Source organism: Arachis ipaensis, chromosome B6, assembly GCF_059453495.1.
Source record: "Arachis ipaensis isolate K30076 ecotype BB chromosome B6, ASM5945349v1, whole genome shotgun sequence".
NCBI classification, from domain to species: Eukaryota; Viridiplantae; Streptophyta; class Magnoliopsida; order Fabales; family Fabaceae; genus Arachis; species Arachis ipaensis.
The window spans coordinates 100,251,281-100,267,014 of record NC_142441.1 but is presented as its reverse complement, the minus strand read 5'-3'; the positions used below and the strand labels follow the sequence as shown (position 1 = coordinate 100,267,014).

The 15,734-nt window shown below is 39.4% G+C and overlaps 1 non-coding gene across 1 annotated transcript; it reads right to left on the bottom strand.

Annotated features, from left to right (window-relative positions):
- Positions 1-5,546: 5,546 nt before the first annotated feature.
- Positions 5,547-5,650, bottom strand: LOC148561944 (small nucleolar RNA R71). The gene has a single exon (XR_015886944.1). It is a non-coding gene; the product is annotated as a small nucleolar RNA R71 (small nucleolar RNA).
- Between the last annotated feature and the right edge of the window lie 10,084 nt (positions 5,651-15,734).

Genomic DNA, 15,734 nt, shown 5'->3' with positions numbered 1-15,734 from the left:
ACCACAGACAAGGTTTAGACTTTCTGGATCTCAAGAATGGCTGCCAATAATTCTAGCCTATACCACGAAGACTCTGATCGTAGATCAAGAGGCTAAGAGATATGCATTCAAGCTTGGTTGCATGTAGAACGGAAGTGTTTGTCAGGCACGCGTTGATAAGTGAGAATGATGATGAGCGTCACATAATCATCACATTCATCATGTTCTTGTGGGCGAATGAATATCTTAGAGAAGAAATAGGCTTGAGTTGAATAGAAAAACAATAATACTTCGCATTAATTCATGAGGAACAGCAGAGCTCTACACCTTAATCTATGGTGTGTAGAAACTCTATCGTTGAAAATACATAAGAACAAGGTCCAGGCATGGCCGAATGGCCAGCTCCCTAAACATGATCAATAGCTCAAAAGTGATACAAGGACAGTCTCAAAAATGATCCAAAGATTAACAAAAAGATATAAAATAAATCACTAAAAGTAGTTTTTATACTAGACTAGTGACTAGGGTTACATAAGATAAAGTAAATGATGCAAAAATCCACTTCTGGGACCCACTTGGTGTGTGCTTGGGCTGACCATTGAAGCTTTCATGTGTAGAGACTTCTTTTGGAGTTAAATGCCAGGTTGTAACCTGTTTCTGGCATTTAACGCTGATTTGCAACTTGTTACTGGCGTTTAACGCCAGAATATGGCAGAAAGCTGGCGTTGAACGCCAGTTTGTGTCATCTAAACTCGAGAAAAGTATGGACTATTATATATTGCTGGAAAGCCCCGGATGTCTACTTTCTAACGCAATTTCCATCGCGCCATTTCGGTTTCTGTAGCTCCAAAAAATCCATTTCGAGTGCAGGGAGGTCAGAATCCAACAGCATATGCAGTCCTTCTTCAGCCTTGAAGAACTGAAGATTGACGGTTTAGAATTCAGAATAAATTCTCGTTGCAAGTATAGTTTCTAAACCAACCAATCAACCTTTCTTCTAAAAGTTTTGGTTGTCACAAGTAACAAACTCCTTTGAAATTGATAACCGAAGTATTTAAACCTCGGGTCGTCTTCTCAAGGAACTGCAGGGAAGTATGTTCTTATTAATGGTTATGAGTTTTTTAAATTGGGAGTTTTGAAAGTAAGGGGCAGGTAATTTAAATAACAAGAAAAATAAATAAATAACTATAAAATAAACTCTTGGCAAGGTATGAAAATTCGGAAGTCCAATCCTAGTTACTCCTATGAGAATGGAAGTTAATCCCACTTAGTTAACCCTTATGAAAGCAAGGAAAAGTCAAGTGAACTAATTACGCTGAGGGTCAGACATCCTGAAAAACAGAAATCTAGGATATAATAAAAATAGAAAAACAAGTAGGCAAATAACAAGATAAGCACATAGTGGAAAAGGAGCAGTGAAATTATGAAATGAGTTGAATAATTGTGCATTTTGGATTGTTTCGGAGTTAAAAAGCTGAGATGAGAAATTACAATCCAAAATATGTTATAAGTAGAATACCTGTTAATTAGGAAAAACAATAATCATGCCATGAAGTAAAAAGTTGAAGGAATTAGTTAAAAAGCAAAGGGAGAAGTTAGAAAGTTAAAAGTGGTGAGAAGTGAAAAAGTGGAAAGCAGTGAGTTAGGAGGAAAAAGTCAAAGTAAGTGGCGTTGAGAAATGTTTCCTAAGTAACAAGAAATACACAAATTGAAAGACTGGTCAACTCATATTCAAAAATATCAGGTTAGTGATGACGATGCATGAGGAGCGGATAATTTATACGCTTTTTGGCATTATTTTTACATAGTTTTTAGTATGATTTAGTTAGTTTTTAGTATATTTTTATTAGTTTTTAAATAAAAATTACATTTCTGGACTTTACTATGAGTTTGTGTGTTTTTCTGTGATTTCAGGTAATTTCTGGCTAAAATTGAGGGACCTGAGCAAAAATCTGATTCAGGCTGAAAAAGGACTGTAGATGCTGTTGGATTCTGATCTCTCTGCAATCAAAGTGGATTTTCTGGAGCTACAGAACTCCAAATGGCACGCTCTCAATTGCGTTGGAAAGTAGACATCCAGGGCTTTCCAGCAGTATATAATAGTTCATACTTTGATTAAGGATAGATGACATAAACTGGCGTTCAACGCCAGTTCTATGCTGCATTCTGGAGTTAAACGCCAGAAACAGGTTACAAACTGGCATTCAACTCCAAGAAAGACCTCTACACGTGTAAAGCTCAATGCTCAGCCCAAGAACACACCAAGTGGGCCCCGGAAGTGGATTTCTGCATCAATTACTCATTTCTGTAAACCCTAGTAACTAGTTTAGTATAAATAGGACTTTTTACTATTGTATTTACATCCTTGGAAACATCTTTGGATCAGCTTTGAGTAGTTTTATGCTATCTTAGACTTTTGTGAGAGCTGGCCATTCGGCCATGCCTGAACCTTCATCACTTATGTATTTTCAACGGTAGAGTTTCTACACACCATAGCTTAAGGTGTGGAGCTCTGCTGTTCCTCATGAATTAATACAAAGTACTACTGTTTTTCTATTCAATTCAAGCTTATTCCTATTCTAAGATATCCATTCGCACCCAAGAACATGATGAATGTGATGATTATGTGACGCTCATCATCATTCTCACCTATGAACGCGTGCCTGACAAACACTTCCGTTCTACATGCAAACAAGCTAGAATGAGTATCTCTTAGATATCTAATACAAAGGACCGAGTCCGAGATATTAGAATCTTCGTGGTATAAGTTAGAACCCATGGATGGCCATTCTTGAGATCCGAAAAGTCTAAACCTTGTCTGTGGTATTCCGAGTAGGATCTGGGAAGGGATGGCTGTGACGAGTTTCAAACTCGCGAGTGCTGGGCGTAGTGACAGACGCAAAAGGATAGTAAATCCTATTCCAGTATGATCGAGAACCGACAGATGATTAGCCATGCAGTGACAGCGCATTGGACCATTTTCACAGAGAGGATGGGAAGTAGCCATTGACAACGGTGATGCCCAACATACAGCTTGCTATGGAAAGGAGTAGGAATGATTGGATGAAGACAGCAGGAAAGCAGAGGTTCAGAGGAACGAAAGGCATCTCTATACGCTTATCTGAAATTCTCACCAATGAATTACATAAGTATCTATATCCTAGTTTATATTTCAATTATGTTTTAATTATCAAATCTTCATAACTATCTGAATATGCCTGACTGAGATTTACAAGGTAACCATAGCTTGCTTCAAGCCGACAATCTCCGTAGGATCGACCCTTACTCACGTAAGGTTTATTACTTGGACGACCCAGTGAACTTGTTGGTTAGTTGTATGAAGTTGTGAAACAGAATTAAGATCATGAACGTGCGTATTGAGTTTTTAGCGCCGTTACCAAGGAAGTAATGATCACGATTTCGCACACCAAGTTTTTGGCGCCGTTGCCGGGGATTGTTCGAGTTTGGAGAACTGACGGTTCATCTTGTTGCTCAGATTAGGTAATTTTATTTTAATTTTAAGATTTTTATTTCTTATTTTCGAAAAAAAATACAAAAAAATTTCTTCTTTTTCGTTTTTCCAAAATAATTTTCGAAAAATCCAAAAAAAAAATTAATAAAATCATAAAATCAAAAATAATTTTGTGTTTTTTTTTGTTTGAGTCTAGAGTCAAGTTTCAAGTTTGGTGTCAATTGCATGTTTTTAATTTTCTAAAAAAAGTATTTTCAAAAATTTCATGCATTGCATTCTTCATGATCTTCAAGTTGTTCTTGGCCAGTCTTCTTGTTTGATCCCCTTATTTTCTTGTTTTGTGTCTTTACTTGTTTTTCATATGCATTTTCAATTTGTTAGTGTCTAAAGTTTGCAAATTTTTAAGTTTGGTGTCTTGAATGTTTTCTTTTCTTGAAAATTTTTCAAAAATAAGTTCTTGGGGTTCATCTTGACATTCAAAGTGTTCTTGGTGTTCATCTTGACATTCATAGTGTTCTTGCATGCATCACATATTTTGATCCAAAATTTTCATGCATTGAGTCTTTGGGTTGTTTTTCTCTTTCTTTATTAAAATTCAAAAATAAAAAAAATATCTTTCCCTTTTTCACTCATCAAATTCGAAAATTTGAGTTGACTTTTTCAAATTTTTTTAAAATCTAGTTGTTTTTATGAGTCAAATCAAATTTTCAATTTAAAAATCTTATCTTTTTCAAAATCTTTTTCAAAATCAAATCTTTTTCAATTTTTTTTTTCATATTTTCGAATTCCCTTCTTAAAATTTTTCAAAATCTTTTTCATTTTTTCGAAAATATTCAAATTAGTTTTCAAAATCTTTTTCTTATTTTATTTCTTAATTTTCAAAAATTTTATTAGCATTTAATGTTTTGATTCAAAATTTTTCAACGTTGTTACTTGCCTATTAAGAAAGGTTCAATCTTTAAATTTAAAATCATATCTTTCTGTTTCTTGTTAGTCAAGTAATCAACTTTGATTTTCAAAATCAAATCTTTTATTTTTTTTAATTTCCTTTCTAAATCTTTTTCAATCAATCTTATCTTTTTGTTTCAATCATATCTTTTTCAATTTCAATCATATCTTTTTCAAAAACAAATTTCAAATCTCTTTTAATCAATCATATCTTTTTGTTTCAATCATATCTTTTTTAAAACTACCTAACTAACTCTCTCCTTCTAATTTTTGAAAATACCTTCCTCTTTTTCAAAAATTCCTTTTTAATTAATTAATTGTTTTAAAAATTTAATTTAATTTAATTTCCATTTTAAATTTTGAATTCTAAATTTAATTTTAAAATATTTTTTTAATTTTCGAATTATTCTTTCCTCTCTCTCATCTCCTTCTAATTATTTATTTACTTACTAACACTTCTCTTCATCTCATATCTCTGCTCCTATCCTCACCTTTGTGTTTGGATTATCCATCTTTCTTCACTCTTATTCCCTTTATTCTTCTACTCACATAAAGGAATCTCTATACTGTGACATAGAGGATTCCATATTTTCTTTTTTGTTTTCTTCTTTTTCATATGAGCAGGAAAAAGGATAAGAACATTCTTGTTGAAGCTGATCCTGAACCTGAAAGGACTCTGAAGAGGAAGCTAAGGGAAGCTAAAGCACAACTCTTTGGAGAAAATCTGACAGAAATTTTCGAAAAAGAAGACAACATGGCCGAAAATAATAACAATGCAAGGAAGATGCTTGGTGACTTTACTGCACCAAATTCCAATTTACATGGAAGAAGCATCCCAATTCCTGCCATTGGAGTAAACAATTTTGAGCTGAAACCTCAATTAGTTTCTCTGATGCAACAGAACTGCAAGTTTCATGGACTTCCATCTGAAGATCCTTTTCAATTCTTAACTGAATTCTTGCAGATCTGTGATACTGTTAAGACCAATGGGGTTGATCCCGAGGTCTACAGGCTCATGCTTTTCCCGTTTGCTATAAGAGACAGAGCTAGAATATGGTTGGATTCTCAACCTAAGGATAGCCTGAACTCTTGGGATAAGCTGGTCACGGCTTTCTTAGCCAAGTTCTTTCCTCCTCAAAAGCTTAGCAAGCTTAGAGTGGATGTTCAAACCTTCAAACAGAAAGAAGGTGAATCCCTCTATGAAACTTGGGAGAGATACAAGGAACTGACCAAAAAGTGTCCTTCTGACATGCTCTCAGAATGGACCATTCTAGATATATTCTATGATGGTCTGTCTGAATTATCAAAGATGTCATTGGACCATTCTGTAGGTGGATCCATTCACCTAAAGAAAATGCCTGCAGAAGCTCAAGAACTCATTGACATGGTTGCTAATAACCAGTTTATGTACACTTCTGAGAGGAATCCTATGAATAATGGGACGCCTATGAAGAGGGAGTTCTTGAAATTGATACTCTGAATGCCATATTGGCTCAGAATAAAATATTGACTCAGCAAGTTAGTATGATCTCTCAGAGTCTGAATGGATTAAAGGAATCATCCAACAGTACTAAAGAGGCATCTTCTGAAGAAGAAGCTTATGATCCTGAGAACCCTGCAATAGCAGAGGTGAATTACATGGGTGAACCCTATGGAAACACCTATAATCCCTCATGGAGGAATCATCCAAATTTCTCATGGAAGGATGAACAAAAGCCTTAACAAGGCTTTAATAATGGTGGAAGAAACAGGTTTAGCAATAGCAAGCCTTTTCCATCATCCACTCAGCAATAGACAGAGAGTTCTGAGCAGAATCCATCTAGCTTAGCAAATATAGTCTCTGATCTATCTAAAGCCACTTTAAGTTTCTTGAATGAAACAACGTCCTCCATTAGGAATCTTGAGGCACAAGTGGGCCAGCTAAGTAAAAGGGTCACTGAAACACCTCCTAGTACTCTCCCAAGCAATACAGAAGAGAATCCAAAAGGAGAGTGCAAGGCCATTGAATTGATCATCATGGCCGAACCTACAAGGGAGGGAGAGGACGTGAATCCCAGTGAGGAAGACCTCCTGGGACGTCCAGTGATCAACAAGGAGTTTCCCTCTGAGGAACCAAAGGAATCTGAGGCTCATCTAGAGACCATAGAGATTCTATTGAACCTCCTTATGCCCTTCATGAGCTCTGATGAGTATTCTTCTTCTGAAGAGAATGAAGATGTTATTGAAGAGCAAGTTGCCAAGTACCATGGTGCAATCATGAAGCTAAATGCCAAATTATTTGGTAATGAGACTTGGGAAGATGAACCTCCCTTGCTCATCAATGAACTAAGTGATCTGGATCAACTGAGATTGCCTCAGAAGAAACAGAATCCTGGAAAGTTCTTAATACCCTGTACCATAGGCACCATGACCTTTGAGAAGGCTCTATGTGACCTTGGGTCAGGGATAAACCTCATGCCACTCTCTATAATGGAGAAACTGGGAATCTTTGAGGTGCAAGCTCCCAGAATCTCATTAGAGATGGCAGACAACTCAAGAAAACAAGCTTATGGACAAGTAGAGGACGTGCTAGTAAAGGTTAAAGACCTTTACATCCCTGCTGATTTCATAATCCTAGACACTGGGAAGGATGAGGATGAATCCATCATCCTTGGAAGACCCTTCCTAGCCACAGCAAGAGTTGTGATTGATGTGGACAGAGGAGAGTTGGTCCTTCAACTGAATGAGGACTACCTTGTGTTTAAAACTCAAGAATCTCCTTCTGTAACCATGGAGAGGAAGCATGAAAAGCTTCTCTCACTGCAGAGTCAACCAAAGCCCCCACAGTCAAACTCTAAGTTTGGTGTTGGGAGGCCACAACCAAACTCTAAGTTTGGTGTTGAACCCCCACATTCAAACTCTAAGTTTGGTGTTGGAAGGTTCCAACCTTGCTCTGAACATCTGTGAGGCTCCATGGGAGCTCACTGTCAAGCTATTGACATTAAAGAAGCGCTTGTTGGGAGGCAACCCAATGTTATTTAATCATTTTTATTTTATTTTCTCTTTGTTATTTCATGTTTTATTAGGTTGATGATCATGTGGAGTCACAAAAACTACTAAAAAATCAAAAATAGAATGAAAAATAGTATTGAAAATAGCACACCCTGGAAGAAGGGTTTACTGGCGTTTAAACGCCAATAAGGAGCATCTGGTTGGCGTTTAACGCCAGAACAGAGTATGAAACTGGCGTTAAATGCCAGAAACAAGCAGCAGTCTGGCGTTTAAATGCCAGGATTGCACCCAGAGGAAAGCTGGCGTTAAACGCCAGAAACAAGCATTAGACTGGCGTTAAACGCCAGAAACAAGCATCAGACTGGCGTTCAACGCCAGAAACATGCTATAGACTGGCGTTGAACGCCCAAAACAAGCAAGGAAGTGGCGTTTAACGCCAGAAACATGCTGTAATCTGGCGTTAAACGCCAGGATTGCATATATAGGGCGTTTTACACGTCTAAAAGGTGCAGGGATGAGAAATCCTCAAACACCTCAGGATCTGTGGATCCCACAGGATCTCCACCTACTTCTTCTCTCCTCTTCACACCTTTCCATAACTTTCTTTCCCAAATACCCTTCACCAATCAACTCAATCACTCTTCCCCATCACCTCTTCACCACTCACATCCATCTTCTCTTCCCCATAAACCCCACCTACCTTCAAAATTCAAAAAAAATTTCCCTCCCAAACCCAACCCTAAATGGCCGAACCCTAAACCCCTCCCCACTCCTATATAAACCCCTCATTCCCTCTTCATTTTCACACAACAAGACCCTCTCTTCTTTTCCTTGGTCGAAACCATCTCTCTTTCCCTCTCCTCCATTTTTCTTCTTCTTCTACTTCTTTCTTTCTTCTTTTGCTCAGGGACGAGCAACCATTTTAAGTTTGGTGTGGTAAAAGCATAGCTTTTTGTTTTTCCATAACCATTCATTGCACCTAAGGCCAGAGAAACCTCTAGAAAGAGGAAAGGAAAGGCAATTGCTTTCACCTCTGAGTCATGGGAGATGGAGAGATTTATCTCTAAGGTCCATCAAGACCACTTCTATGAAGTTGTGGCCAAAAAGAAAGTGATCCCTGAGGTTCCTTTCAAACTCAAAAGGAATGAGTATACGGAGATCCGACTTGAGATTCAAAGAAGAGGTTGGGAAGTTCTCACCAACCCCATTCAACAAGTCAGGATCTTAATGGTTCAAGAGTTCTATGCAAATGCATGAATCACTAGGAACCATGATCAAAGTGTGAACCCGAATCCAAAGAATTGGCTCACCATAGTTCGGGGGAATTACTTAGATTTTAGTTCGGAAAATGTAAGGTTGGAATTCAACTTGCCAATGATGGAAGAAAACGCACGCCCCTACACTAGAAGAGTCAACTTTGATCAAAGGTTGGACCAAGTCCTCATGGACATATGTGTGGAAAGAGCTCAATGGAAAATTGACTCAAAAGGCAAGTCGGTTCAACTAAGAAGGCTTGACCTCAAACCAGTGGCTAGGGGATGGCTAGAGTTCATTCAATGCTTAATCATTCCTACTAGCAACCGGTCTGAAGTTACTGTAGACTGGGCCATCATGATCCATAGTATCATGATTGGGGAGGAAGTGGAAGTTCATGAGATCATACCTCAAGAACTTTACAAGGTGGCTGACAAGTCCTCTAATTTGGCAAGGTTAGCCTTTTCTCACCTCATTTGCCACCTCTGCAATTCGGCTGGAATTGACATAGAGGGAGACATCCTCATTGAAGAGGATAAGCCCATCACTAAGAAAAGGATGGAGCAAACAAGAGATCATGGACCTCAACATGAGCATGAGAAGATTCCTCACCATGAAATCCCTGAGATGCCTCAGGGGATGCACTTTCCTCCACAGAATTATTGGGAGCAAATCAACACTTCCCTAGGAGAATTAAGTTCCAACATGGGACAACTAAGGATGGAGCACCAAGAGCATTCCATCATCCTCCATGAAATTAGAGAAGATCAAAGAGCTATGAGGGAGGAACAACAAAGACAAGGAAGAGACATAGAGGAGCTCAAGAGTACCATTGGTTCTTCAAGAAGAGGAAGACGCCACCCTCACTAAGGTGGACTACTTCCTTAATCTCCTTGTCTATTTGTTTTCTATTTTCGGTTCCCATGCTTTATGTTTATTTATATTTGTGTCTTATTACATGATCATTAGTGTCTAAGTGTCTATGCCTTAAAGTCATGAATATGAATCCATCACCTCTCTTAAATGAAAACTGTTATAAAAACAAAAGAACAAGAAGTACAGGGTTTCAAATTCATCCTTGAAACTAGTTTAATTATTTTGATGTGGTGACAATAATTTTTGTTTTCTGAATGAATACTTGAGCAGTGCATATGTCTTTTGAAGTTGATGTTTATGAATGTTAAATATGTTGGCTCTTGAAGAATAAGAAAAAAGGAGACATGTTATTTGATAATCTGAAAAATCATAAAAATGATTCTTGAAGCAAGAAAAAGCAGTGTATACAGAAAGCTTGCGAAAAAAAATATAGCGAAAAAAAAAAAGAGAAAGAAAAAGAAAAAGCAAGCAGAAAAATCCAAAAGCTCTTTAAACCAAAAGGCAAGAGCAAAAAGCCAATAGCCCTTAAAACCAAAAGCCAAGGGTAAATAAAAAAGATCCAAGGCTTTGAGCATCAGTGGATAGGAGGGCCTAAAGGAATAAAATCCTGGCCTAAGCGGCTAAACCAAGCTGTCCCTAACCATGTGCTTGTGGCGTAAAGGTGTCAAGTGAAAACTTGAGACTGAGCGGTTAAAGTCAAGGTCCAAAGCAAAAATAAGAGTGTGCTTAAGAACCCTGGACACCTCTAATTGGGGACTTTAGCAAAGCTGAGTCACAATCTGAAAAGGTTCACCCAGTTATGTGTCTGTGGCATTTATGTATCCGGTGGTAATACTGGAAAACAAAGTGCTTAGGGCCACGGCCAAGACTCATAAAGTAGCTGTGTTCAAGAATCAACATACTGAACTAGGAGAATCAATAACACTATCTGTATTCTAAGTTCCTATAGATGCCAATCATTCTGAACCTCAATGGATAAAGTGAGATGCCAAAACTATTCAAGAGGCAAAAAGCTACAAGTCCCGCTCATCTGATTGGAGCTAAGTTTCATTGATATTTTGGAATTTATAGTATATTCTCTTCTTTTTATCCTATTTGATTTTCAGTTGCTTGGGGACAAGCAACAATTTAAGTTTGGTGTTGTGATGAGCGGATAATTTATACGCTTTTTGGCATTTTTTTACATAGTTTTTAGTATGATTTAGTTAGTTTTTAGTATATTTTTATTAGTTTTTAAATAAAAATCACATTTCTGGACTTTACTATGAGTTTGTGTGTTTTTCTATGATTTCAGTTAATTTCTGGCTGAAATTGAGGGACCTGAACAAAAATCTGATTCAGGCTGAAAAAGGACTGCAGATGCTGTTGGATTCTGACCTCTCTGCACTCAAAGTAGATTTTCTGGAGCTACAGAACTCCAAATGGCGCGCTCTTAATTGCGTTGGAAAGTAGACATCCAGGGCTTTCCAGCAATATATAATAGTTCATACTTTGATTAAGGATAGATGAGGTAACCTAGCGTTCAACGCCAGTTCTATGCTGCATTCTGGAGTTAAACGCCAGAAACAGGTTACAAACTGGCGTTCAACTCCAAAAAAGACCTCTACACGTGTAAAGCTCAATGCTCAGCCCAAGCATACACCAAGTGGGCCCTGAAAGTAGATTTCTGCATCAATTACTCATTTCTGTAAACCCTAGTAACTAGTTTAGTATAAATAGGACTTTTTACTATTGTATTTACATCCTTGGAAACATCTTTGGATCAACTTTGAGTAGTTTTATGCTATCTTAGACTTTTGTGAGGGCTGGCCATTCGGCCATGCCTGAACCTTCATCACTTATATATTTTTAACGGTAGAGTTTCTACACACCATAGCTTAAGGTGTGGAGCTCTGCTGTTCCTCATGAATTAATACAAAGTACTACTGTTTTTCTATTCAATTCAAGCTTATTCCTATTCTAAGATATCCATTCGCACCCAAGAACATGATGAATGTGATGATTATGTGACGCTCATCATCATTTTCACCTATGAACGCGTGCCTGACAAACACTTCCGTTCTACATGCAAACAAGCTAGAATGAGTATCTCTTAGATATCTAATACAGAGGACCGAGTCCGAGATATTAGAATCTTCGTGGTATAAGTTAGAACCCATGGATGGCCATTCTTGAGATCCGGAAAGTCTAAACCTTGTCTGTGGTATTCTGAGTAGGATCTGGGAAGGGATGGCTGTGACGAGCTTCAAACTCGCGAGTGCTGGGCGTAGTGACAGACACAAAAGGATAGTAAATCCAATTTCAGTATGATCGAGAACCGACAGATGATTAGCCATGCAGTGACAGCGCATTGGACCATTTTCACAGAGAGGATGGGAAGTAGCCATTGACAACGGTGATGCCCAACATACAACTTGCCATGGAAAGGAGTAGGAATGATTGGATGAAGACAGCAAGAAAGCAGAGGTTCAGAGGAACGAAAGGCATCTCTATACGCTTATCTAAAATTCTCACCAATGAATTACATAAGTATCTCTATCCTAGTTTATATTTCAATTATGTTTTAATTATCAAATCTTCATAACTATTTGAATCCGCCTGACTGAGATTTACAAGGTGACCATAGCTTGCTTCAAGCCGACAATCTCCGTGGGATCGACCTTTACTCACGTAAGGTTTATTACTTGGACGACCCAGTGCACTTGTTGGTTAGTTGTACGAAGTTGTGAAACAGAATTAAGATCATGAACGTGCGTATGGAGTTTTTAGCGCCGTTACCAAGGAAGTAATGATCACGATTTCGCACACCAAGATATAAAAATAGTAAAAAAATTAAAATCAAATCATCAAAAGTGCAATTTATTAACCAGGAAATCGAAAGGAATAAGAATGCTGGCCCGTGCATTCAGGAATTATTTTGGTAAAATCTAAGGAATGCAAAATTTAAAATTGCCAAAACCAAAACATGAATGAGAAGGAAACAATTTATAGAAAATTGGGCAGCATTTCGGCTAAAATTAGATGTTCCCGGGTAATAAACAGCAAGCAGAACAGTTCATAAAAATTAAAATAAAGCTGCAAATAGACATAAATAATACAAACATGAAAGAGCAGTCTCAATAGCAGCATGAGCAATAAGAACATCATATGAACAATACTAACATCACAGGCAGAACAGAATTGCAGAATAGGTAAAACAAGCAACAAGTACGGTGCAATTAGCAGGCCTAAATCCACTAACCACATCCTAGCTACCTAACCACCTAGAATCCACTACAAACATGCATCTCTAACTAGCCTACTTTTAAACATAAACTGAAAAATATACAACTAACTACGAATGAAAGAAAAGTGGCGTTCGGCGGAACCTGGTGGTTAGAGGCACAAGTATGGAACTAAGAGATGTGGTGGGAGTGGGGTGGTGTTGGCGGCAATGCGGTGGTAATGTAGGGCGGCGCGGCGGTGAACCGTGGTTGGCGCGACGGCAAACCGTGGTTGGCACGGCGGTGGGTGGCTGTTCGGTGGTAGGGGTTTCGGGTTGGGGTAATGGTGGAGAGGAGGTTAAGGAGGAAGGAAGGGAGGGGGTGAGGGTGTTGGTGGTGGGGGGCGCGGCGGTGATGGCGCGGTGGCGATGGCTGGCCGCGGTGGTGGAAGGGAGAGAAGGGAGGGGAAAAGAAGAAGGAGGGGGGTGGGCGTCGCGGTGGGTCTGGGTTGGTGGGGGTGGTGCGGCGGTCGGAGGTGGTTGGGGTGGTGGTGTTGGAGTAGGGAGCAGAGAGGGAGCAGAGGGGGGTTGGGGGGAAGAGAATGGGGGCGCGATGGGGTAGGGTTTTGCGTCACTGGGGTTAGTGAATTTGAATCTACGCGAACGCGTGGGGCACGCAATCGCGTGGCTAGGGTGGAATGGGGTTGACGCGATCGCGTGAGTTACGCGATCGCATGGAATGGGTAAAAGGATGAATGACGCGGTCGCGTGAGGCATGCGACCGCGTCGCTGGAAATTGTGCTAAACGCACAAGTCCAGCGTCATTTCAGCGTAACTCTCTGTCTCCATTTAGGGTGTTGTGCAATCCACGCGACGCAGACGCGTCGCTCACGCTTTCGCGTGGGATGGGTATTTTGCAAATGACGCGTTCGCGTGATGGACGCGAACGCGTGAGCCGTGTTGTGCTAAACGCACACCAGCCGCACGATTCCAGCCCAGATTTCTGGGCGTTAGATTTTTACGCTGATTTTCAGATCACACGTTCGCATGATTGACGCGGACGCGTGGGAGGTGGTTTTCGTAACTGACGTGAACGCGTTAGCAGTGCGGTCGCGTCGCACGCCTCCCCTTTTTTTTATATATGCAGGTATGCAATTATGCAGTATGCAATGCTAATGCAAATGCTATGAATAACATCCAGGTTCAATAAAAAATAATATAACATAAAATCAAACAGTACGAAATAAAAATTGAAAAAGAAACGACCATACCATGGTGGGTTGTCTCCCACCTAGCACTTTTAGTTAAAGTCCTTAAGTTGGAGATTGGATGAGCTTTATGTTATGGTGGCTTATGCTTAAATTCATCCAAAAATTACCACCAATATTTGGAATGCCAACAGCCTCCGGGGTCCCAAACTAGGCATGTGAAGCCTTTGAGCAGCTTCAAACAGGTTCTCAGGCTCCCGGGGTGACGAATGTCAGAATAGATTCCAGGATCCCAAACTTTGCTTTTAAATCCGCCTTTGTCTTGATCTATATGCTTCCATCCGGGCAGTTTAGAAATTGTATTCTCACCAAGATGACCAAACGTCTTCTGTAACCCATTCAATTGAACTTGATACCAATCCTTGCACTTCGAATTGAAGCGTGGAACCTTATTGAATCTTGTACACCATCTCTGAGTACGAGCCATTTCCCTCTTACTCTTAAAGCCGCAGAGAGCTCTAAGCCGGCCATCTGTTTCAAGCAAACCATATTCAAGTGGAAAAGTAAAGATAAAGGTTAAGGATTGTACCCACTTGAAGCTTGTATTAGGTGGTAATGGCCTTGGGGTAGGTGTTTCCAGTGGTTCTGTAAGTTCTACTCCCTTGTAATCTTCTGCGAATTCCTCCACTTCTTTGCAAACTTCTTCAAATGCAACCACGTCTTGATCAAAGTCTTCGATATCTTCCACATCACTTAAGTCATAAGTTGGAGGTTGAGAAAAATCTATCTCGACATCATCTTCGTATTCACTTGGATAAGGTTCTTCAATCTCAGAGAATTCACGTGCGGATGCGGGTTCATTACTAGGAGAACTTGACTTGAGGCTATCATCATCAAGAAAACTTGTGTCTTGGGTTATTCCGTCTAGTTCTTCATGAAATACCTGCTTTAGGGGTTGTGCACTATCCTCCTTAGCATCAATTGTAACGTCCTGGATGGAATTTTTCACAACTCTGGATTCCCATGGAGGTTCAGCATCTCCTAAATCTTCAATCAGTACTTTTTCTTCTTGGATAATTTGAGCTTCCTCCAATTGTTCCAGAACAAAGTTATGCTCATTACTACTAACTGGGGTTTCTAGTGTCTCCTTCATGCTACGTTTGTCCTTAGATTCTCCACATAAAGCTATTGGAGTTCCTTGAGTGTCTAAACGTCTGGAAGATAATTGACGTATTGCTTGCTCTAGCTGATGAAGGGTTGTATGAAGTTGATCTACTGTTTCCTTGAGGCGAGCCTGTGATTCTTGAGGTGATGGATATGGACATGGTACATAGGGAAGTGGTGGTCCTAGGGAGTAATTGGATTGGAATTGGGGTAAATAAGGATCATACGGTGGTGAGTGGTGAAAAGGAACTTGTGAGTGTGGTGGTTCAAAGCTACGTTGAGAGGAAGGTCTATAGGCACAGGGTGGGGCTTGTTGGTGATTACAAGGGGGTCTACCATATCTATCAGCTTGGTATGCATTGTAGAGTGGTCCTTGCCCAAGATATCTTGGAGGGTGTTGTTGCCTAAAGGGTTGATCAAATCCTCTTGGCTCCATCCATCTTTGATTGCTCTGACCTTGATGCATGTTCCTGCTATAGCTTTCATTCTCTTCAACAATATTAGAACCAAACTCAAAGCGAGAGGGGGTGAGAATTCATGGTAGCTAGTAGAAATAAAAGGGAAAAACAAAAAAATAAACAAATAAAAGAAAAATATTTAAAATAACCAATAATAAGGCACACGTTTGCAGTTTCCCGGT